Source organism: Pinus tabuliformis, chromosome 8 (assembly GCF_031772625.1).
Source record: "Pinus tabuliformis cultivar Carrire ecotype Pingquan chromosome 8, CPIR1, whole genome shotgun sequence".
Taxonomy (NCBI): Eukaryota; Viridiplantae; Streptophyta; class Pinopsida; order Pinales; family Pinaceae; genus Pinus; species Pinus tabuliformis.
The window spans coordinates 1,563,333,094-1,563,359,046 of record NC_142294.1 but is presented as its reverse complement, the minus strand read 5'-3'; the positions used below and the strand labels follow the sequence as shown (position 1 = coordinate 1,563,359,046).

The window sequence follows — 25,953 nt, the reverse complement described above, 5'->3', positions numbered from 1 at the left end:
AGTTTCAAGCTCCGAAGAGCCAAACGAAATTTTTCTATCTTTGGGACCGATTCGAGTAATGCGTTAAGAAATATTTTTGTCCCAAGAAGAATTTTGAAATCATGCCTCGCTCAATATTCTTCAGTGATGGAGCTGCGCAATCACAGACGGATATGGTAACTGTCACAAGTGATTGTCTGTCGTCCCCTCATCAAACAACTCCACCATTGCAGAGTGATGCGGGAGATCATGCTCGCACATATGTTCAGCTCTCACATTCTCCCAACATCACTTTGCTTAATTTTCGTGCAGATTTGGTTGTGAGTCCATCGAGTTTTCATATGAATTTTGTACCACAACCTTCGTCTTCGTACTCGTCTAATCCTCCGAATGATATTGTGTTCTTCCATTCCAGACTCTACACTTGTTGTGAACGAGAAACAATCCACTGACGGAGTTGGTGTTGCACAACCAACATGTGCTATCATTCATGAAGAGTGTGACTGGGAGCTTGAGCATCAACACTTGGCAAAGAATGAATCCCTTCCGTCCGAGCCTCCTCCATTCTTTCCTAACATTGTTGGTGAACCTGTCATCCATGATTTTGCATGTGTATCTTCATTCACGGATGCACCCATCGTTGATCACTCGCAGGACACACCGGATGTCAGTCCATCATCCAACAGTGTAGAGGATAAGTCATTCTTTGAAAATCCACTTGATCTTTCATATGCCTTTTCCGAAAACACAGAGGATGGATTTGTGCACTTCTCATCTACTCCTCTGTTTGATTCAACAAATCATGAGGATGCCGATGAAATCATCGATTTTTTTGGTCGTGGCTGTCATGATCCATTTACTCCCATATTCGATCACAATCATGATTCTATCGCAGTTGATTTTTCGAAGCCACCGGTTTATGATGATCTATCTGACGATGAAGTTGAAACACCCCAGACTATCGAGGCACTTCAGCCGGAGCTGATGGTTATGTCAGGCCCTCGCTCTCCTTAGGTCAGTTTCACTTCCAATCAAGAAATTGTTCAATCACTTGAGGCTCCTCATCACTCATCTATATGAATTAAAGATCAAGCTCACACACATATCATGCTTCCTCCACTCGAAGTGCATGATCCTATCACTCATGCATTGGAGGAATCTTATATTACAAGCATGCGTGCACGACGCAAGTTGTCTTTGTCTCTTTCATTTGCTTGCATGTCACAGTCAAGAATGTGTGTGTGCTTCACAACTGCACGCAATGTTGCATAGCACCATGATAAGTCAACGGACTGCTTGTCATGTACTTGCACTCACTTATGTCCTGTGGGCACTTTTAAACGTGAAGTGTGTTTGTCTTCATTGTTATATCTTTCTTCTTGTTGGTTTGCACAACCAGGTTGCTCGTGAACCAAGCCTTCACTAACATGGATCAACCAATGCGTCGATGGCTTCATCGGAAATATCACTTCACATGATCAGGTCCATGCACCGTTAGCTTAGGAGTAGGAATAATGTTTGCTTTCAGTTGGTTTGCTTGCATGCTTGTTTGCTTACTTTTTTTGTTTGTTTGTTTGTCTGCTTACTTGTTTGCGCACTCACTTTGCTTTCGCTTTTGCTTTTGCTTCTGCTTTTCTTTGTTGTTTGTTTGCTTGTTTCGTTCTTAGGTTAGTTTCGTATGAAACCATGTATGACTCTTGAAACAAGCTGGGCAAAATACAAGAGGCCTTGTACAGCTATCACTACTTGGTTATCTGTCATCCTGCCTCTGTATGAAGAACTTGTTACTTTTATTCCATGATACGTCGATGGAAAATATGTATTGTTCGAAGTGAACCTTGGGGAAAACACAACGCTTGCGCACTAACTCATGTCACCTACTCTAGTCGGTTGTTTTGGGTTAACCCTTGTCAGCTCAGTCAAGTAGAGTAAGGTGATGGGGGAAACCTTAACATGCACATAAGAGGTAAAATAAACTACTTCTTTGTAGGAACAACCTCTTCTGCTCTTAATAAATCGGGATCCCTCTTCCGCCTCTCAAATGAATAAGTGCTATGCACAATTGTGAAAATGAAAAATAAATAAAAAAATAAATTGAAAGGTGAAAATTTCGAAAAAGAAAAATGAATAAGACGAAAGAAGAGAAAGGCTTCTTGCATAGAGATGTGATGCAAGTAACACAGCTGGGGTATTGACCGGGCTCACTAGTAGCAGAGCCATGCTTGTGTTCCTATGTGACTCCGCCAGGGTACTGTCCAGGCCTGCTAGCAGCAGAGCAACACCAGAGATGAAACTTAGACTCTAACGACTATACTGCTTATGCACCAACATACCCCTCAGCCCCAATGGAAACAACTATGTTGTCTTGGCTTGGAATGTGTGTCAATTGGCTAAGAGCTTGGAAGATGCTACATCTTACAATCGAGCTAGTGTGAAACCAAGACGGACTGAGAACTGAACAATACTTTCGGAGGTGTTAGACTTTCCTTTCACGAATAAGGTCCATTCAGAGAGATTGAGTTCTACCAGTGTGCCGCCAAGTGTTGTAGCGGCTACAAACACCCTCTAAAATTTTGCCTTATCTTTGTTTTGGAGCCTCCCTACCAACCTTTCACATCAACATGTCTTGCTTCGTCAAGTACACAAGCTTTAGTGATTTTATTGCAGAATGGTAGCCTGTCCATCAGAGCTTGTTGCATTCCCCTCATAGGTTGTTCTTCCGAACTTGGTCCAGCTACAGGCTGAGCAGGTCCCTCAAGAAATTGCACAATTCTGGAGGGCAACTAGCCTCCCCTCCAGAAATTGCGCAATTATGTCTGGTAGTGTAATATCCCATATCAGGAATATACCCCAAACACAAGCAAACTCCAACCAGAGATGGACAGGGAGGGCATTTACCATATATGTCGCCTTTAAAAAGAGGAAGAGATCCGGAGGCTACTTGGCCCTTTCCAGACTCTGTCTAAGAGTATAATAGAAACACACAAGTTGTATAATAGCCGAGAATGCTCACAGAGATACAAGTAACAATGATACTATATATATCAAATAAACCATAAACAGATACACAAGAAATGCAACGAGAAATTCTAAGCCATTTTATTATACTGAGCAATAAATGAGTACAATAGGTGATTAGACAGATGGCACCTCGACTTGCACAAGGAAAGTGAAGAAATACTCTCAGAATGACAAGAATGGCCTCTCTGCATGGATGCTGTTGTTGCTGCTAGAAAACAAATGATGATTTGGGGTTGCTCACCTCCTCGGAAAAAGATAAAAATCTGGATTTAGGCTCTACTCAAGAAACCCAGAAAAACCCAGAAAGATTTCCTGGAATGGCCTCACACTGATCTGCGTCCCAGTTGCTGGAAAATTGTCGTGCTGTGACTACTACTGGAAATTGAATGAGGATTTGGGGCTGCTACCCTCCTCAGAAAAGGCTGAAACTCTAGAATCAGAATCTACTAAAAAAACCTAGAAAAACCCAGAAATATTTTCTGAAATGGCTAACCCATGAAAATCACCCCCTTGGGGTTCTGTGCGGTTCCTCAAAGACGTTGATGAAACTGCTGCTGAAATGATGATGAATCTACTGCTGGAATGCCAATGGAAATACCTTGCCCGAGCAGGCACTCGAAGTCCCCTGGGGTTGAGGGTGAGATCTCCGAACGGAGACACTCAATGCACTAAACAATGCTGCAGACTAGCTAAACAGCCAGCGTGCTCTAAGTCGAAATGACTATCACAAATGCTCATAACTAGAATGATCCAAAATGAGGGGGCTCCTCTCTATTTTATAGCCTTTGCCTCTCACAATCCCTAAGCTCACCTCCTCCTGCGTGATTCCCCTCTTGCCATGTGTTCTTCCCTCCTGCGCAGTCCCTCCATGTGTCTGTGTGGACCCCATTTTTGCGTCCCCCTTTGGCCCCCTTGGCTCCTCCTTAAGTCACAACGTTGTGCTACTAGGAAGTGACTTTTTATTCTTAAAGTTAGTTATGTCCCTCGTCCTCACTTTTTTATTTATAAATAACTATAAAAGGAAAAAATTGGGCAAAACCGAATATTCCAATTAGCCATGGCTAATTAGGAATATTACAGTCTCCCCCGGCTTAATGTTGCTTGTCCTCAAGTAACTGAAGTGATGGATACTGCAAGATCTTCTCACTCTCCCAAGTGGCATCCTCATCCGGAAAATTCTTCCAGCTCACCAAGAATTCCCGGACCATCCTGCTCCGCAGTTGCCTCTCCCTGGTATCAATGATAGCCTCCGGCTGCAATACCAAATGCCCCTCATCATCCATGGTTGGTAGCTCATCTGTCACTATCACCTGCCCATCCAGAACCTCACATGCAAACCTGTCCTTGGAGTACTCTAATAAGATTCGAGCCCTCCAATCTGTATCCAAGCTCATAAGAGACAACGTGGCTGGTCTACGCGAAAGGGAATCTGCTACCACGTTGTTCCTACCTTTGACATACTCAATGTCAAAGTCATATGTTTGGATCTTACTGATCCACTTCTGCTGCCTCTCCTGTAGCTGCTTCTGCTCCAAAAAGAACTTGAGGCTGTTGTGATCAGTCCTCACCCTGAACTTGCTGCCTACCAAATATTGCTGGTACTTAGCCAATGCATGCATGATGGCCAACATCTCCTTGTCGTATATGGAATACAACCTCTCGTGCGGAAGGAGCTTCCGGCTCTCAAATGCTATCGGGTGACCTCCCTGCATCAATACTGCGTCGATCGCCTCTCTCGACGCATCACACTCCAAGACAAATGGTTGCGTAAAATCTGGCAATGCAAGCACTGGGTAGCTGCTCATAACCTTCTTGAGCCTGTCAAAGGCTCGCTGCATTATATCTGACCAACTAAATGCCCCCTTCTTTGTCAAATCTGTCAGGGGTGCAGCAAGCTGTGAGAAACCTTTGACGAACTTCTAGTAATAAGTGCAAATGCCAATGAATCCTCAAAGTTCCACCACGTTTCTCGGCTCCGGCCATTTCTTGATGGCCCTGATCTTCTCCTCGTGCACCCTCACTCCGTCCACCCCTATGATGTGTCCCAGATACAACATCTCCATCAACCCAAACTCACACTTGAAGAGTTTGGCATAGAACTGCTGCTCTTGTAAGATACGCAGTACTGTCTCAATGTGCTGGAGATGCTCCTCCCAAGTCCTGCTGTAAATGAGAATATCATCGAAGAATACCAACACAAACTTCCTCAAATGATTACGGAAGATGTGATTCATGCAGGACTGAAGTGTAGCTGGGGCGTTGGTTAGCCCAAAAGGCATCACCAAGAACTCAAAGTGCCCATAGTGACACCTGAAGGCCGTCTTGGGAATATCCTGCTCCCTCACGCGAATCTGATGGTACCCAGATCTCAAATCAATCTTTGAGAAGAATCGTGATCCCCTCAACTCATCCATCAACTCATCGATCCTAGGTATAGGGTACTTATTCTTCAGGGTCTTCCTGTTTAGGGCCCTTTAGGGCCCTGTAGCCGATGCACATCCTCAATGTACCATCCTTCTTCTTCACCAACACCACAGAAGAAGTAAAAGGACTTGTGCTCGGTCGAATGTGCCCAAGAGCCAGCAACTCCTGGATAGCCCGCTCGATCTCGTCCCGATAGGCCTTGGGGTGCCTATAGGGGGTGGTGATCACTGCCTGGATGCCCTGCTCAAGCTCGATAGTGTGCTCAAACCCCCGGTCTGATGGCTTTCCTGGCGGAATCTCCCCAAACACTATGGCATACCGGTCAAGGATGGACTGTATCTCCGGATGTACCGTCCACCCTGTAGTCCTTGCCTCTGATGCACGCAGCTCTACTGCCCACTCTATGTCTCCCTTTCGGAAGACTGCCTCCATCCGATGAGCCGAAATAGTCTGAGGCAGATATGTGTGCTGTCCCCGTATCTTCTCATGCCTCCCTATCTTCTCGTAATCCCACTCCATCTCCAGGGTCTTCCAATCTGTCATGACCTTCCCTAGAGTGATGAGCCATTGAACACCCAGTATCATGTTGGTGTCCAGAATATCAACCACGAAAAAGTGGTCAGTTAATGTGTAGGTGCCCATTGTCACTGACAGCTCTAGAACATAACGAGCACACATCATAGTCTGATCTCCTGGGACCAATACTGAAAACCAATTGAAGCTCTCTATCTGTATACCTCTTCGCTCAACCATCTGGGCATCGATGAAGTTGTGGGTTTCCCCACTTTCAACCAAAACTGATACACGTTGGCCACTTACTGTCCCTCGTACGCATAGTGTCAGATACTTGGGAACTCCCCGTAACGCTGCAAGGGCCCCTTCGATGGGTGCAAAAGATGCACCACCTGCTCGTGGTGGTGGAGGTGGCAAAGGTCCCTGTATGGCATGGCTATCTCGTGCCTCCACATCCTCCTCGTCATCCTCTTCTCCACTGTTCTCGAAGAAGACCTTAATAAAATGTGCTTTACCAGCAGCACATCTATGTCCTGGTTCCCATGGCTCCTGACAAGTGAAGCACAACCGCTTCTTCTTTTGCTCCCTCATGGCACCATCGTCAAGCTGTACTCGTCCTGGATTCCCCTTTGGAGGTGGAATCCTCACATCCTTCCCCTTAGACTGGAAAGTTTGTCTCTGGGGGTAAGGTGTATGGGTCCTGGGTAAGACATCCTGTAAGTCCCAGGTCTTGCTGATAGCGTCCTGGAGCGTAGCTGGTCTAGTGGATCGGACTAGACCCCTAAGTGGCTCTGCTAACCCCTCAACATACATATAGATCCTCCGTGTCGTGGATAGGTCTGGCACCATCACAGAGACCCTCAAGAAATCTGCAATGTAGGTCTCTAGGCTCCCTGTCTGTTTGAGCCTTGTCAACTCAACAAAATGCTGCTCTGGATCCCTTTGATCAAATCGCTCCATCAGTCTCCTGGTAAACTCGGCATATGTCATCACTGTGGAGTTCCCTAGTGTAACCATCCCATGAAACCACCAATCCCGGGCCTCACCATCCAAATGCAATGTTGCCACCTTGATGGCCTCTGTCTCCGACATCTAGTTAAGCTAGAAATAAATGTCCAGCTTCTCCACCCAAGACTTTGCCGAACTATTTGATGAACCATCAAACGTAGGCAAGTGGAATCTACTCGCTGCACGATGGGTGTCACCATCATGGTAATGTCGGTACCCTCTATGATGATTGCGGGGTCTGCTATCCCACTAGAGCTGAAAAAATCTCTGAATGAGAGGGCTTCCCTGAACTCCTGCCCATAGGTTTGGTACTCTGCAAAATAATCACCCATATGCCTGGGCTCTGCCTCCTGCTGGGTTGCAGCCCTCGTGTCTGCTCCTAAGAAGGTGGCATGGTGGAGCATGTATGGGCATGTGAGGCCCTCTGCTGCGCAGTATCACGCTGCTTTGGCAAGTGATGGGATGCACCTGATCCCACATTGATCTGAAAAACTCGTGGGCTCTCCCGCTGTTTGGCCTCTATTGCCGTGAATCTTTGCCCCATCACCTTAATCTGCCTCGACAGATCCTGCACTGATTTGAGGAGCATATCCACAAATCTCTTACCGTCCTCATCTGCCATCTGCTCTACGTCCACTACTAGCTCTCTTTGTTCTGCATCTCCCACAAGTTCCTCTTGTTCTGCATCTGCCATAGGAACACAATCTCCCTCTTCGTAGGTATTCTCCAACCTACGCCCAGTGTATTTGTATCTTTGACCTCTGTAACAGATATAGGGTTTTTCCCCTAGTGTCATAGATTGCTAGCTCCACAGGCTGAGCCGGATCTATGCTTTGATACCACTGTAATATCCCATATTAGGAATATACCCCAAACACAAGCAAACTCCAACCAGAGATGGACAGGGAGGGCATTTACCAGATATGTCGCCTCTAAAAAGAGGACAAGATCCGGAGGCTAGCTGGCCCTTTCCAAACTTTTTCTAAGAGTATAATAGAAACACAAAAGTGGTATAATAGCCGAGAATGCTCACAGAGATACAAGTAACAATGATACTATATATATCAAATAAACCATAAACAGATACACAAGAAATGCAGCGAGAAATGCTAAGCCATTTTATTATACTGAGCAATAAATGAGTACAAGAGGTGATTAGACAGATGGCACCTCGACTTGCACAAGGAAAGTGAAGAAATACTCTCAAAATGACAAGAATGGCCTCTCTGCGTGGATGCTGTTATTGCTGCTAGAAAACAAATGATGATTTGGGGCTGCTCCCCTCCTCGGAAAAAGCTGAAACTTTGGATTCGGGCTCTACTCAAGAAACCCAGAAAAACCCAGAAAGCTTTCCTGGAATGGCCTCACACTGATCTGCGTCCCAGCTACTAGAAAATTGTCGTGTCGTTGCTGCTGGAAATCGAATGAGGATTTGGGGTTGCTCCCCTCCTCAGAAAAGGCTGAAACTATAGAATCAGATTCTACTCAAAAAACCTAGAAAAACCCAGAAAGCTTTTCTGAAATGGCCGACCCCCGAAAATCACCCCCTTGGGGTTTTGCACAGTTCCTCAAAGACGTTGATGAAACTGTTGCTGTAATGCTGATGAAACCGCTGCTGAAATGCTGATGAATCTACTGCTGGAATGCCAATGGAAATACCTTGCCCGAGCAGGCACTCGAAGTCCCCCGGGGCTAAGGGTGAGATCTCCGAACGGAAACACTCAATGCACTAAACAGTGCTGCAGACTAGCTAAACAGCTAGCGTGCTCTAAGTCGAATTTACCATCACAATGCTCATAACCAGAATGATCCAAAATGAGGGGGCTCCTCTCTATTTTATAGCCTCTGCCTCTCATAATCCCTAGGCTCATCTCCTCCTGCGTGATTCCCCTCTTGCCATGTATTCTTCCCTCCTGCGCAGTCCCTCCACGTGTCTGCGTGGGCCCCATTTTTGCGTCCCCCTTTGGACCCCTTGGCTCCTCCTTAAGTCACAACGTTGTGCTACTAGGAAGTGACTTTTATTCTTAAAGTGAGTTATGTCCCCCCTCCTCACATTTTTATTTATAAATAACTATAGAAGGAAAAAATTGGGCAAAATCGAATATTCCAATTAGCCATGGCTAATTATTACAAGTAGCCTGCTGGGCTCAAAAATTGAGCAAATCTGCCAATCAAGCTTCACTGAGAAAATTGCGCAATTCTTCCCAGCAGGGCTGCTTAGCCCAGGAATTGCACAATCTTGGGCAGCAGTCAGTTGCTCTACCCAGAAATTGTGCAATTCTCTTGGTCAGCTAGCCCAACTCCCTCCCAGAAATGTGCATTTTCTCCCAGCAGTTGAGCAGGCTCTTGCATGTGAAGTTGAGTTGACCGGTTCCCTCCAGAACTGAGCAAAACTGATTTGCATGCACGAGTTTCTCCTCCCAAGGCAACATGCAAAGGCATCCCTTGATTCTGGGATCTATTTTTAGCAGTTGGAGGTTACATGCAAGGATCATCTCAGAAACCTCCTACAAAGTGTCGCTTTTCCTAGATTTGTGGCTTGCGCGTCACTATAGGTTTTAACCCCGTACAGAAATTACCTGCATACGAATTCTAAAACACAGAAAATAAACAATGCGAGAGCATAACACATAAAACACATATACACAGTGATTTTCCCCTGGATCCCAAAACCGGGACTACCAGCTTGATTTTTCATTATGTTCCTTTCAATGTTACAATGCATATTTATACATGCTGAAGGATCCAATACCATGGAACGAAAACCATCACGTCCAAAACCATGGACCAAAAACCATCGCGTCCAAAACCATGTGCGAAAATCATGCACAAAACCATAGGTGGGTTCACCCAACCTAACATAGGGTCCAAAACCAAAATTTTCCGGGGTGCTGCCCCAGACCCCATAGAGTGGGGTTACTTGCACCCATCAAACCCCCTGTGACACCCCCCCGCTACACAATCAGCGCAACGAAGGGGGGGCTACGCCCGTCCTCTAACCCCCTAGTTAACTACGTGGGCTAGTCGTGGAAAGAATATAACACAACCCAATAGTAACAACATCGACCTGATTAAAACTCATCAATTAGATGTTGTAGAGCTCATTCATTACATCGACCTTGCAACTCTGTCATCCCACATTGCATCTAGGAGTCGTTAACACATTCAACTCAGTGATCTTGGGGTAAGCTCGATGTTCATTAATTGCACTGTATTTCTATCGCTTTTTGTGTTTCGCTTTGTGTGAGTGTTGTCTGCTTAGTTTCAATGAGCATTTGCTGTCGTTTACATGCATACTAGCTCGTACTAGCACCGTTTCAGTTTTCGTTTGCATCTCACTATTGTCGCATGCATGGAACTGTTTTCACATGGATGGTCGTCATTGCGGCGACTCGCTTCACACACTTGCATGCTTTCCTGTTTCCTGAATCCTTCACTTGTTTTTTGCATGAATGATCATTCACTCTTGTTTGCACTCATGTCCTCATGCATTCACACTTCTCATACTTTCGATCGCCCGTCGTCTAGACTGGGCTGCTTTGGCCCGGACTGTGCCTTGCCTGGCTAGCACTGTACATTTCCGGAAGCGAAGGCTCTGCCTTCCCTCCATAAATTATGCAAATCTAGCCAGGCACTTACCTCCAGGATTGCATTGTGCAATTCTTGGAGGCAGTGTCCTGTTGGCCCCAAAAACTAAGCAATGCAGTTTGCTGGTTGCATGTCACTGCTGACTGAAATTGCACATTTCGCAGTTTCAGTCCTCAACAAACCAGGCTGGACTGTGCATTGTACAGTTCTAGTAGTCAGTTAGCCTCCTGACAGCCCAGACTGTGCCTTGTGTAGTTTTGGAAGTTAGTCTCCCGACCTCCTGGCGGAAATTGCGCAACCTTCATAATTAATCACACAGGTATGTGCAAGATAGTTCTCAAGTTCGTTTTGGTTTTCGACTAACAGATTGCTTGCCATGAGTGTTGCCTTGTCTCTAGGTATCGCAGGTGTTCATCTGTCTCTTAGCAACACATGTACAATGGCTTTGAGGAGAGCAGAGTAGAGGACATCGTTCAAAGCACACTTGGGGATGTAGTCGATCAAGTGTCTATGAACTTGCCTACCCACGAAGACATCATGTTGTTTGTAGACAAGGAGATCAAGATATGACGACAATAGCATCATAGCAAGAAGCACCATCAACAACAGCTGAAGGCAGCATACCGGATGCAACGAATGCAAGAGGAAGGTTGTTGACAACACAGAGGCAGAACAAAGTTGCAAGCTCAAGCAAATCCACTTGTGATGAAAGCAACTTTGGAGACTTAGGCTATGAGGTGATGATGCAACATGAAGATCACGCACATGCAGAGAAAAAAACAAAGAAGGAGTTGCATGTGCTGAAGCAGCAACTCAAGAAGAACAGGAGCTGCATAGATGAGAGAATGAGTTGCAGCAGGAACAAGTAAAACAAGGGGCGCAACATGCACTCACGGTTGAAATTGCACTCGTACAAGTTATAGATCAATCCCAGTAGCTGGCACAGAGTAGACAAGATTAGCAGTGTTGTTGATCACATGCAAGGGACTGTAGCAACATGCATGTCATTGTGCGCACACATGCGATCCCACCCATTCGGCACACTCACCGAGGCGAAGATAAGAAGCAAGTTTGACTAGATCTGAACATGTACCTCAACAAGTTGATGTGCACAGCCACCAACACATTCTTCGAGAGCAGTGTAGACATTATGCATCAACATGTTGTCACTAGGACATCCATGCACATGCTATCAGACGAGTTGGACAGAGGAGCCATATCAGTGAAACCAAATGCAACGAAGGCAAGAGTTCGCTTCAGCAAGATGTCACCATTGAGAGCAAGGACACCATCATGGACAACCAAGCTTGGCATCAGCTCATCACCTTCTTCCATCACAAGCATGTCAAAGAATTGTTCTCGCCACAATGGTCCGAGTTTTAGTGATGTCTTGCATGGCTTGCTCAAGCCATTTTGTCTCACATGGGCACATGTGCATTGTAATGTAACGTCTTTTCAAGTAGAAGTTCAAGTGCCGATAGTTGAATGTAACGATCATAGAGTAGTTGAAGAGTCATGAGGGTAGATGAATGATCTCAAATGGGAATGTCAAGGGTCACCCCACCCTTTGCTATAAATAGCACCTCATAACTCATTGTATAGGCTTTTGGTCAACCAAGCTTCCGATAATACTATCTTAGAGAGAGATTGGATAGTATTGTAACGAGCCTTGGCTTCTCCACTACACAGAGCTAGTACATCTCTTTAGAGGAGCAGGCGGTTGTGGTTGTAACGTTCCACTGGCAGAACTAGTGGTTAGACATGGATGTATTATATGACTGGAACATACACTTCTTAATATAACAGATCCAACATGTTTCATGCATATGTCATATTGTATTCCAGCTATCTTGTTTACTCTAAATGGTATATGTATTTGTTTGCTTACGCATGCATGTATGGAATATTCTATATAAGTATGTATGAATCTTACTGAAATGTGTTGATTGGTTTAACCATCACTTTGGATTGTTAGCTAACTTACTTTCCAGTTTGTCATGCATATTCGCTCGTGTGTTCCCTTCCAAGCCACGTGCTACCACATGTTTTCAAGGGACGCACTCACCCAAATGTTTATGTGTTAGAACCGTTCATGCTCCTTCCTTGTCCTACTACAACTATCACAACCTTGCTACCAACAGAGTTATCTTACTTGCCTTTGTGCGAAATCGCGGTCAAGGCATTACCGTATGACCCACTGTTGGGACTCCTACACCAAACGGTCTGAGTTCTATTTGGGACTTCTTACTGGGGAGATCCCATGCCATTGTATAGAGAGGTTTTGATATGCAGAACAATGAAGTTTTGGTTGACTTGTTTGCAAAGATCTGATTGAATGAAATAGAGGTTGTAGTATCTCACTTGTTTGTGTTGTAGACAAGGGTTTGCAAAGAATATCAGTGTGTATGCAGAGATTACTTTAATGTTTGTAGAGATCAGTGTGTGGTTTGAGAGCATCTTTGGAGACTCAGGCTATGAGGTGATGATGCAACATGAAGATCGTGCACAGGCAGAGAATGAAATAAAGAAGGAGTTGCATGTGCTGAAGCATCAACTCAAGGAAGAATAGGAGTTGCATAGACGAGAGAATGAGTTGCAGCAGGAACAAGTACAACAGGGGGTGCAACATGCACTCACGTTGAAACTGCACTCGTACAAGTTATAGATCAATCCCAGCAGCTGGCACGGAGGAGACAAGATGAGCAGTGTTGTTGATCACATGCAAGGGAATGCAGCAACATGCATGTCATTGTGTGCACGCATGCGATCCCACCCATTCGGCACACTCACCGAGGTGAAGATAAGAAGCAAATCTGACTGGAGCTGAAGATGTACCTCAACAAGTTGATGTGCACGACCACCAACACATTCTTGGAGAGCAGAGTAGACATTATGCATCAACATGTTGTTGGTCTGGTCGCACCAGGACGTCCATGCACATGCTATCAGACAAGTTGGATAAAGGAGCCATATCAGTGAAACCAGATGCAACGAAGGCAAGAGTTCGCTTCAACAAGATGTCACCATTGAGAGCACGGACACCATCATGGACAACCAAGCTTGGCATCAACTCATCACCTTCGACCATCACAATCATGTCAAAGATTTGTTCTCGCCACAACGGTCCAAGTGTTAGCGATGTCTTGCATGGCTTGCTCAAGCCATTTTGTCTCACATGGGCACATGTGCATTGTAATGTAACGTCTTTTCAAGTGGAAGTTCAAGTGTCGATAGTTGAATGTAACAGTCATAGAGTAGTTGAAGATTCATGAGGGTAGATGAACGGTCTCAAATGGGAATGTCAAAGGTCACCCCACCCTTTGCTATAAATAGCACCTCATAACTCATTGTATAGGCTTTTGGTCAGCCAAGCTTCCGATAATACTATCTTATAGAGAGATTGGACAATATTGTAATGAGCCTTGGCTTCTCCACTGCGCAGAGCTAGTACATCTCTTTGGAGGAGCAGGCGGTTGTGGTTGTAACGTCCCACTGGCAGAACTAGTGGTTGGACATGGATGTATTGTATGACTGGAACATACACTTCTTAATATAACAGATCCAACATGTTTCATGCATATGTCATATTGTATTCCAGCTATCTTGTTTACTCTAAATGGTATATGTATTTGTTTGTTTACGCATGCATGTATGGAATATTCTATATAAGTATGTATGAATCTTACTGAAATGTGTTGATTGGTTTAACCATCACTTTGGATTGTTAGCTAACTTGTTTTCCAATTTGTGATCCATATTCGCTCGTGTGTTCCCTTCCAAGCCGCGTGATACCACATTTTTTCAAGGGACGCACTCACCCAACTCTCTATGTGTTAGAACCGTTCATACTCCTTCCTTGTCCTACTGCAGCTGTCACAACCTTGCTACCAACATAGTTATCTTACTTGCCTTCATACGAAATCACGGTCAAGGCATTACCGTATGACCCACTGCTGGGACTCCTACACCAAACGGTCTCAGTTCTAATTGGGACTTCTTACCGGGGAGATCGCCTGCCATTGTATAGAGAGGTTTTGATATGCAGAACAATGAAGTTTTGGTTGACTTGTTTGCAAAGATCTGATTGGATGAAACAGAGGTTGTAGTATCTCACTTGTTTGTGTTGTAGACAAGGGTTTTCAAAGAATATCAGTGTGTATGCAGATATTACTTTAATGTTTGCGGGGATCAGTTTGTGGTTTGAATGGATTGTCCTTTTATTTCTTGATTTGCAGAGAGGTTGAATGTTGAGATGTGTATGCATAAGTCACTATGTTTCCTTGATAGTGTATGCAAAGTTTATTGTTTATTTGACAGTGTGTATGTAGAGAGGTTGAAGGTTGAGGTGTGTATGCATTAGTCACTATCTTGCCTTGATAGTGTATGTAGAGTTTATTATTGATTTGACAATGTGTATGCAGAGATAAGGATAAGCTTTAAATGACAGAGATTTAGAAATGACAAAGACTCTTGTATGTTGCTTGTGTTCAAGTGTTTTGCTTTTGTAGCTGCTACTTGACTTGTCTGTAGATCTTGGTGTTAGGAGAAGCTTTTGTGACTTGTAATATATCTATCATAGGTGTTTGTAGAGATGTTCTTAACTTTGACAGTGAGATTGTCTTGGTTGGTAAATGACATTATATAGTGAATGCAGAGGTTGTATGTCTTGTTGACTAGTTGTAACTTGAATGATGAATTGAGATAAGAATGTACAGAGATCAGTGATAGAATATTGCTTTCAAAGGTCATATGCGGTGCATAGATCAAAGGTATTTATGACAAATCATAAATGATAAACTAATTTTGGTGTTTGTAGGGACAAATCCTAAGTTTTCAGAAGTTGTATGAAGAATTGCAGGTAGAAGATAAGCCATGCATTGCTTAAAATCTTTACTCATGATATGTTGTTGTCGTTGTCTAGCTTATAAGTTTCATTATTGATTGTTTTTTAAGCTTGTTGATGTATCTTTCCATATTCAGAACTTTGATTTGAATGTAATAATTTATGAGTTACAATGATGATATATGTTAATGAGTATGTTGGTACATGTTCAATTGATTCAGTTTGAGAATAACATCTTGTTCTTACAACAAAGAAGTGTTTGTCCTTTATGAAAGTTGGTTCGATGAGTATTTGTGTTTGAACAAATTTTGAGTGCAAAGAATCCTTGGGTGTATTGTGGGCCCAGTTTGAAACATTTTGAAAAGTGGCCTACCAGATCAGTTGTTGTTAAAAGTGTTAAAGGTGGTCCTAGTCTGAAATATTGTGAAACGTGGATCACTAGAAGTTAGAGGGAATGGTTGCTTCCTTCCAGTAGCATCCTACACACTAGCAAAAGTGTGCACTAGTGCAAGATGTAAAGAATTTTCTTTAATAATAAGAAGACACAACAAACAACAACAACGATGGTTTTCTCCCGTTTTGGGTTTCTACCTAAAAATTTGTTGTCCCTATATGTTGACGTGTTGATGGTGTGTTTTAATTTTTACAGTTTATCTGCTCTTATGTTAAATTCTACTCATGGTTACTAAATATGCATAGATATACAACATAATGTGTTGTTAATGGAATAATGGTTCAATAAGACTTTGAAAATAAAAGCATAAGTTGAGAAAAAAAATTGATTGTGAATGAAATATTGATTTATCCCCTCCCCCCAGTATTTCTAACACTTATTAAAGAACAGGGACCTGATATCCTCCTACTCTAGAAGACAAAGTTGGGGGAACATGAAGTCCTCCACACAAGCTATAGTATTTTGTGGGGATGTAATGTCTCTAAAGTCATTTCAAGGGGAGCATCAAGAGGTTTATGCACACTATGGCCTCCTTCAATCTTAATGTTGATCTAGAAGCAAAAATTGTTCCATTGGATTGTGCTCTGTTTTCTTCATCTCTACACTAGGAAGGTATGCAATGTGATCAATGCCCAGATGCTTTTAGCATATCAAGAAAAAGTGATCAATACTACTCTTCATCCATGGGAGAAAAAAGGAGGAAACCTTTTTCATGATCCATTTAGAGGAAGAATCAAGGACTTCATCTCCATATAGGATATGATCGATATTAAGCTAGATAAAGGAAAATATACTTGGAGCAAAAAAAGGGTGGGGCCTGAACACATTGCATCAAGGTTGGATAGATATCGGGTACACAATGACTATCTTAAGCAAAGAGTCTCCTTCTCTTCACAATCTTTGGCTTAAAGCAATTATGATCATAGACCAATAGGTTTATTTGTCCATTCACAAGAATATTATGGCCCTCTCCTTTTGATTTCTCAATGGTCCAAATCTTTGGAATTCTGTGAAATAGTTTACCAAACCTATTGCTAATGGGTGGTTTGATCCCCTATGTATATTTGGGAGAAAAAATCAAGCCAACGAAAATAGCTTTAAAAACCAAGGCTAAAGCAAATTTCAAGCAAGAGACAAGGACATAACTACACACACAAAAAATCTAGAAAGGATTCAACAATGGCTAGAGCAAGAGTTGGTTTCTTAGGAGCTATTAAATGAGGAAAAAATTAAATTATCTGCAAAATGCTCATAGTGCAAAAGAGGACATTTGGAGGCTAAAATATAGAAGTTTGTGGTTCTGTGGTTGGGATTGAAACACTAACTTTTTCCATAAACAAGCCAAGATGCACCTATAACACAGTAATGTGAAATCTATTATGTGGAATGGGGAATCATTAAGCTCCTATTATAAAATAAAAGAATATACCCTCCTTTATTTTGGAGATTCACTTTTGGAGCAAGGCCCAAACCATCAAAAAGATGTAGATACTATGTTGGAGCACCCCAGGCTCATCTCTAAAAGAGGATAATGAAAAGTAAATGCATCCATCAACAGAATAGGAAATTTGGGACGTGATCCTATCCATTGATCTTGATGAAATCCCTGGTCCAAATGGTTTCTCCGCGCCCTTTTTACCTGAAACATTGGCATATTATCAAATTTGATTTTTGTAGGATGGTTGACAATGTTGAATGGAGGTCCAAAATGGGAGGCGATATTAAGTCAACTTTATTAGCACTCGTTCCTAAAGAGGTAAATCCCTCCCCATTTACAAGTTCAGACCCATCTCATTATGCAATGCTTCTTATAAAATAATCTCAAAATAATTGCATCTTGCTTAAAAGCACTTATTTCGTTGATGATATCTGAGAACTAAGAAGGTTTTGTGGGGAAAAGGCAAATTGTGGACAACATCATTCTAGAGGGTGCTTCACACATGATACTTTATTGTTGGAGAGTGCTTCACTTATAATTTACCCTATGTTTAAGAGGATTATGTATAGCTTTGTTTGGGACTCTCAAGGTTTGATTAACTCAGGGAAAATCCAATTGTATTTATGGAATAGTAATAGAACCACTTAGGCAACTTTGCATCACTCTCTTGAATTCTTGATCTAAGATGGTCGATTTGAGTTAAAATACATGGTAATCCCCATCACCATTAAGCCTTTCCCCACTCTACTTGGAAACTTTTGATTTCTGGATTCAAGGCTAATTTTTTCCAATGGAGAGCACATTGGCTTAATCCACTTGGGCACCTCATCCTTATTAAATATGTTCTTTCCTCTTTGCCCATTTTCCAGTTCTCCGTGATTCTTGTTTTGGTAGGAATTAGATTTGCAATGGTTCAATAAATCAAAAAAATCATGTGACAATGGGGAAAATCCAAGTCCAAAAGATTTCACCTGGTTAATTAGGAATTGGTCTAAATGCCTTTGAGCCATGGGGGTTTAGGAGTTCGGGTCCCTCCCTTGATGAACCTAGCTCTTGGTGTCAACCTTATGTGGCAAATTATCACAAATAATTACGACTAGTTGAAGCAAAATTTTCAGGACAAATATCTAAGAGGAAATTGGAAAACAAATATTTTGTTTAGAACAAAAGAGAATCGCCAATCTAGAGGCTACCTTGCTTAGTGATCCCATTATTAAAGTCTCAACTATCGTGGGTACTTGGGAATGGAAAAATTATCAATTGATGGACTAAAAACATCATAGGGAGACCTCCATTGGAAAAACATGATTTCCTACGATATTGGCTAGAAATATGTAAAAATACCTCCCTTTATGATATTTCATGTTGGGCAGTTGATGGCTCATGAAAAGGATGGAAATTTGTCCCTCTCCCTCTCCATTTACAACCAAATGCTAGGAAACTAGGAGCATGTATTGTTGGATATGCACCCATACATATCAATGAGGAGGAATCCCATGGTTGGGGAACCATAAATTATTCTATCAAGCAGGGTTATGACTCATTTCCTTTTTGAAGGGGATCACCACTAAAAGTTGGCATTTGGAAGCATATTTGGCACCCTGACAAGTTCCCAAAGATCAATATTATTTGGTTCTTGCTCACGATGAAATTCTCATAGTAGATAATTTGAGAAAAAGAAGAATACATGGACCGTCATGGTCCTCTTTGCGCTTGGAAGTTCAGAAACAAGTGCTCACTTAATTTTAGATTGTAAATTTATAAAGATAGTGATGTCTTTAGCCTTTCAAGATCTAGCACCTCATGTAATTCGCTCTACACTTTTGCATCAATTATTGGTCAGTTAGCCTAACTATTAGATGGGATCCTTCATTGAAAAGCCTCATTTCAAATGTGTGTGGACATCTCTTCCTGAATATTTGTGTTGGAATATTTGGGTAGCTCACAATAGAGCCATCTTCCAGGGAATTAATTCATTGCCCCAAGTAGTTGTTAAAAGCACCATTTCCTCTTGATAGAGAAACTCAATTTAAGCCTCTAAAGATCCCTTCTTTCCAACACCTTGACAAAATGGAAGACATTTGGTTCTCAAAATTCAAACTTTGTCCTTCTCCTCCCCATCTTTTTTCTTGGAACAAAAGTTGGAGGGGAAAAAATAAAAATGAAGAATCAAAACATCAATTCAAGAAGGAGATTGCATGAGGAAAACAGAGCATATATGTCAACAAAGGTTCTCAATTGTAATCAGCCTTGCTCAGAGCGCACGATTCTCACAATCCCAAAAAATCTACACTATATGATGAATCAAGATTTCAATTGTCCTCCTCTCCTGGGCGAAGACGACATTAGTCATGTCATTCACGAACGCCTGCACTGTAATGGCATTGCAAGTAACAGTCAGGTCTCCACGTACACCTAGGCAGGCTCCCAAGCGACCCGAAATAGTATGGCAATCAATTGCAGCAGGTCTCTCCTCAACAGAGACCAATAAATTAGGAATAGAATTCACAAAACACTGAAGAAATGCCGCAAAGTAAGAGTAAGATTGCAGCTCTCTCAAGAGGAGTTCACCCAATGGCTTGGTTCCCAAAAGGGTTATGTTTTGTGCTTTGATGGAGCTCCAAAGAGGAACCTAGGGGTGGTAGGTGTGGGGGTGGGAAGAATTAGTGTGCCTTAGAGGAAAAACTGAATTATCTTATTCATAGAGTTTGGACAAGGCCACTAATAATAAGGTGGACAATTATGTTATTCTTTAAAAAATTCTTCTATTACTTTCTCTACACATCCAAAAATTGATTATAATAAAAGACTCGAAAGTCATCATTCAACATATTCATTCTAACTCCTCTTACCTTACTTTCAATTCCCTCCTAAATTGAATCAACTAAAAGTGGTGAAAGAGAAAGAGATCACATTCTAGCAAATTCATAAGAATAACAATGCCAAAATAAACCAATAAGAAAATAAAGCAATAAACTATGAAGTGAGTACCCTCTATGTGAATGAGACGGTGACTCACATGAGACGGTGACTCACGCCCCATCCTGGGAACATATTCATTTTAACTCTCCTTCATCTTACCTTACTCTTAGTTCCCTCCTCAATCGGATCCGAATGCATCTAAAGGCGGTGAAGGAGATCACATTATGGCAGATTCATGGGCAAAACAATGCCAAAACAGACCAATTGGGAAATAGAGAAATAAATTATGAAGTGAGCACCCTCTATGTGAATGAGAAGGTGACTCAGCACCCCCTCCCACGAAGATGACAAGTGGCTCTCAAGGTTTGTGGCGACTTGAATGTTCATTAAGATTAAGTGCATGCCAAGGGATTCGACAAGGCCCAAGGTGGGTGAGCTTTGGTTTGCAATTTATGATGAAGTGTGTGGTGGGAAGGAGGACACAATACTTAATTGAACAAAAGTGGACGTTATAAAATGGGAAATTTTATTTCTTAGGAAAGATGGAAGAATTTGTTTTTAATTAAAAGAACAATTGTATTTTTACAAACTTATCGTACGATGTAAAGTTGAACGTGTTTTTTAACAAAATTAATTTACTCATGTTGGTGACCCTATGAAATGAAAGCGACGGCATTACCATATCCAGAGTGAATTTATGATGATAGGTTAACTACATCAAGATATTGAATTCTGTTTTTCAATATTTTAGTGCAGGATTGTTTCATCCCTGACCATATCCAGAGTGAATTTATGATGATAGGTTAACTACATCAAGATATTGAATTCTGTTTTTCAATATTTTAGTGCAGGATTGTTTCATCCCTGACCGCATAGCGCAGTGGATTAGCGCGTTTGACTTCGGATCAAAAGGTCGTGGGTTCGACTCCCACTGTGGTCGTTTTGGATTTGTTATTTAAAGAAAGTTCCTTGCAGATTTTGAAACCGCGTTTACTATTTTCGCTCCTCCGCATTTAACTTGTCTTGTAGGTCCTTTTAAAAATGACACTGTTTGTAATTTAATCCACAGATCTTATGATAAAAATGAGTCTCATTTCCATAATACTAGGAGTTGTAATTAAATATATTTATTTTTTAATGGAATATTATTTTAAATTTGAAAAAAACTCCAAATTGAACCTTGGAAAGATGCATTTTGTTTTTATATTTAAAAAAAAATATGTATATTTATCTTTTTAATGGAATATTATTTAAAATTTGAAAAAAAAATCCAAATTGAACTTTGGAAAGATGCATTTTGTTTTTAAAGAGTTAGGGCAGGTAATTTAATTTAAAGTTTACTATTTAAAAAAAATAAATTAATAGAATATTATTTTAAATTTGAAAAAAATAAATTAAATTGTACTGATAAAAGTTGCATTTTAAGCAAAGTTTTTTTTTAGAAATCAGATAAGATAATTTTTTCGCTGTCGCCTTTCAAACCAACAAGTGTGGTTTATCATCAGATCAAGATGAAGAGACTCACCATGACAGTTTTAAATAGAGAGCAATGTAAAGACATAATTTCAAGTAACGCCTATATTTGAATAATAATATTTAAATTATGATATTAATTTATTAATATATTAAAAACAAATATTATTAAGTAATGGCTAGTTTTTGAAAAATAATATTTAAATAATGATATTAGTTTATTAATTTATTAAAAAATATTAATAAGTAACAGATATATTAAACGTCTAGTTTTTGAAAAACAATATTTAAATTAATCTATTAAAACCAAATATTACTAGTTTTGAAAAATAATATTTAAATAATGATATTAATTTATTAATTTATTAAAAATATTAATAAGGGCGGGCTATTGAACAAGTAGTTTTTGAAAAATAATATTTAAATTATTTATTAAAACCAGATATTACTAGTTTTTGAAAAATAATATTTAAATTATGATATTAGTTTATTAATTTATTAAAAACAAATATTGATAAATAACTGTTGAATTAAAAATAAAAAATAAAAAATTAAACAAGTAGGGAAGTCAAAATTATAAAAATGAGTCAAGACGCTAATCGAGACAATATCATTTAATAAATAAAATAATTAATGGAAATAAAATAAACTAAATTAAAAATAATTAATGGAAAAATAAATAAAATAAAACAAGAATATACACAAGTCAAAAGAAATCTATATATATATATATATATAAGTAGATAAAAATAAAAAATAAAATAAATAAATAAATAAGTTTACTAGTTTTTGCTCTTAACATTTAGCTTGTAAGTCATTTTAAAAGGACATTGTTTGTAATTTAATTCACAAGACTCATAAGAATAATGAGTCTCATTTATATAATATTAGAAGTTATATTTTTTCTAAATTAAATAGTAATAATAATATTTTTTTAATAAAATATTATTTTAAATCTGCAAAAAAAATTAATTGAACCATGGAAATATGTATTTTGTTTTTGAGGGTTTAGGGTAGGTAACTTTCCATATGTATTTTGTTTTTGAGGGTTTAGGGTAGGTAACTTACTTTAATTTGATGAAAGTCTCCTAAGGTTCCATATTTTTATTAAGAATCTTAAAATCTAGGCAACAAAATTTTAACATCATTTGAAGCTTTGAGGTAGCTTACTTTCAAGCCACACTACATTGACTAAAGGTTGGTGGTCCATTAACAAAAGAATTCTAGTTCAAAGCTATGGGTTCAAAAGAATTTACAGAGAAAACCTTTGTACTTAAGATCCCAAATGAGAATCCTCGGATGGGGTGTCAAACATGAGAGAGGGTGGGGGTAGGTTTTCGTCATCCCACGAAGACACATACCTAGTGGACGTGGCAACATGCCCCACTTTTGGTTTTTAATGCCCATGCAATGGGCTTAGGAGTTGCTTCACACGCTAGGATCTTCTCCTGTCCACCATCTATTGCTTGATGCAATGTTTAATCCTCTTGCTTGGTTTCGTACTTGACATGGCACTTAGCTTAATCACAAGATCTATCATGTCGCTTAGCCTCGTTAATTTGGTATTCACTCCCAGGAAAGCCAAGCATTTAGCTCTGGATCTTTGTCCTACGTCTTAATTGCACCTTGTTTATGGGGAGGTCTCTAAACAATTCTCAACACTCAAACCACAATTCAAGGAAACACTCCTCCTCAACTTTGTGGTCTTTACACTAGGTAAAAAGATTCAAGGATTATGGTGTTATTGCTAGGAGTTTTGTGGACATTATGGAATTACGTAAAATCTAGTGGTGGATTGGGGCACACAAGTTGACATCGTTGGCCATCCTTTATGGTTTCCTAACAACTTTCTTACATGTGGGTGGCACCTCTTGCTTCACATCCTTGGCATCAAATGAAGTAGTTGAGCCCGAAGGCTCATTCCTCCCTCATTCCACTCATTGTGTCAGTTGTGGAGTGAATTCAAGCTAATTTTAGCATGTTTATGGTCTATTCTTCTAGTCATTTTCCTTTTACTCTCACTGTGGTTGTTTTCATGTGGTATGTAATTCTCTCTAGCGGGGCTAGCATTGAGATTACCCCTCAATGTGGGTTAGACAACTCCCTATCATTCTCTAACAATGTTCTCATGTGTGAGAGCCTCAACCCCTTTCCCAAGGAATCTGCCTTCTCACATCTTTCCTCAGGTTTCCCTAGGAATTTTAGTCCCAAGCCAACCACTTTTTTCTACTATGTGTTCTCGCATTCTCAACTTGAGCAACAAACTATGCCACACCAATGGGCATGGGGTTATTGACGTGCAACTTATTACCAAGACCATGGATGAATCCACACCTAACTAACAATTGAAAGCTCAACAACTAGGTTTCGGGAATTGACCCCACTGCCCATCCAAGATGAATTGCCCTAGATAGAATGAGATTTCACAGAAGAACAACACACCCTCACTGACTCTGAAGTGCTCGCTGAAGGCGCAGCGTGGGTACCTGATGCAGATCACATCAGGGATAAATACAACCAATATACATATATATTGTGGACATATAATGAAACCTTAAGTTCCTCCTTGGTAGGATTATCCTTGATACAAATGCCATCAGAGAAGACATGCTGCTATCCTTGGATCACATGCAAAGGTAACTAGAAACCATCGACAAAATGCTTAGGCACATTGAAAGTCATATGGGCCTACCTCCAAAACTAGGTTTCTCTCCTGGAAACAATAAAGAAGCCATTGACTCTGATCACTCCTCCTGGTAGTTTTCTCTATTAGTTTATTAGTCTTTATGCATCATTTTTATATGTATTAGTTTATTATAAGCCCTCGAGGCCTAACTATTATTTTAATACTTCTAGATTTAGCTGATATGTTTAGATTTTGGACTAAAACTCTTTTGAAATTTTTGATTATCTATATTTGTTTGGGACTATCCAATGTCATATCGTATCAATACTAAATTGCAACCCATTGTTAGTAGGTAACACAATTTTTTAACTCCAAAAAAAAAATCCCAAATGACAAACTTACCCATTAATAGGATATTAAAAAAGAGTTTGTCACCCATTACAAATAGTTTTTTAAATCATAAGGTTTTGCTAAAGAATTAGCATGGCTATACAAAATAGTTTTGATTTGATGCCTAGTGAATTCTTAGACTACCAAACAAGAACTAGTTCTCAACTTTGGATGAGTCAATACATGTTTGGTTGATCATGATTGAGGATTAGTCCCCTTGATTAGAATTTTTTTATGCAAATTATACAAGGTGATTTGGGATATTTTCAGCTTAGATTTTCTTCAAACGTATAAATAAGGTATCAAAACACTCATGGGGGAAATAGTAACAAACAAATTATCCATCTGATCCCCAAGCTTCAGTACCTAGAGCTAGTTTTCATTACTAGTTGGAGACATATCCCTCCTAAATGTATCATACAAAATCTTGGCCATAAATATGTCCATGGGAGTGAATCACATATTCTTGGAGATAATTAATATAGAACAAATTATCTCCATCAAAGGGTACTTTATTATGGATAAAATCACAGGAATGTTGAAAGAAATGGAGTGGAGTAGAAAAGGAGGGCCTCTTTCAATCAATACACCGAGGATGTCCTTTGGTCTTAAATGTTATGTGATGTCAATTGAAACTAAGAGATATTTGATTTTCCAAAAGTGGGACACAGGCTCATTAAGGGGATTAATTCATCTCATGAAGCATGACTTGGGAAACTTGTCAATGGGCACTTTGTGGATTCTTCACTATCTTTGAGGAGAAATAACTTTTAAAAAATACTACGGTTTAAGAATTGGAGGATAATATTATGAACTAGCTCTAGAGATTTTATACCTAAATGTCTAAGTCCATAATTCATTGAGCCAAAATGATAAAGGTATGTCTCTAAGATACATTGAAGTTGTTGTTAAAGCAAGGGTCCTCTTACATCTAATGAATAATGAAAATCTTCAACTTCCTATAGAACTCCTTTCCTTCTAGTCATTTCCTAAGGTATTGTATGAAATAGTTATTCACGGGGTCAAATTTAAAGATCGCATTAAGATTCCAGTTGCACCCCATGTTTCTTATTTCTCTTGTTAGGTTCCCACAACTAATGCCTACTAAAGGCTTCAAATATATTTAGATGTTTCCTAGGGCTAATATAAAAGGTGGTTAGGGCTTTCATCAAGTTGATTGGAATGTATGTTACACTCCTATGAGCTAGGGTGGAATGAGGATCATCAAAACCCATACTCAAGCTAGGCTATCCATGCCAAATGGTTAATTTGAG

The 25,953-nt window shown here is 40.4% G+C and overlaps 1 non-coding gene across 1 annotated transcript; it reads left to right on the top strand.

Moving 5' to 3' along the window:
* The first annotated feature begins 21,056 nt into the window (after positions 1 to 21,056).
* TRNAR-UCG (transfer RNA arginine (anticodon UCG)) lies at positions 21,057 to 21,130 on the top strand. Its single transcript has one exon. It is a non-coding gene; the product is annotated as a tRNA-Arg (tRNA).
* The last annotated feature ends 4,823 nt before the right edge of the window (positions 21,131 to 25,953 follow it).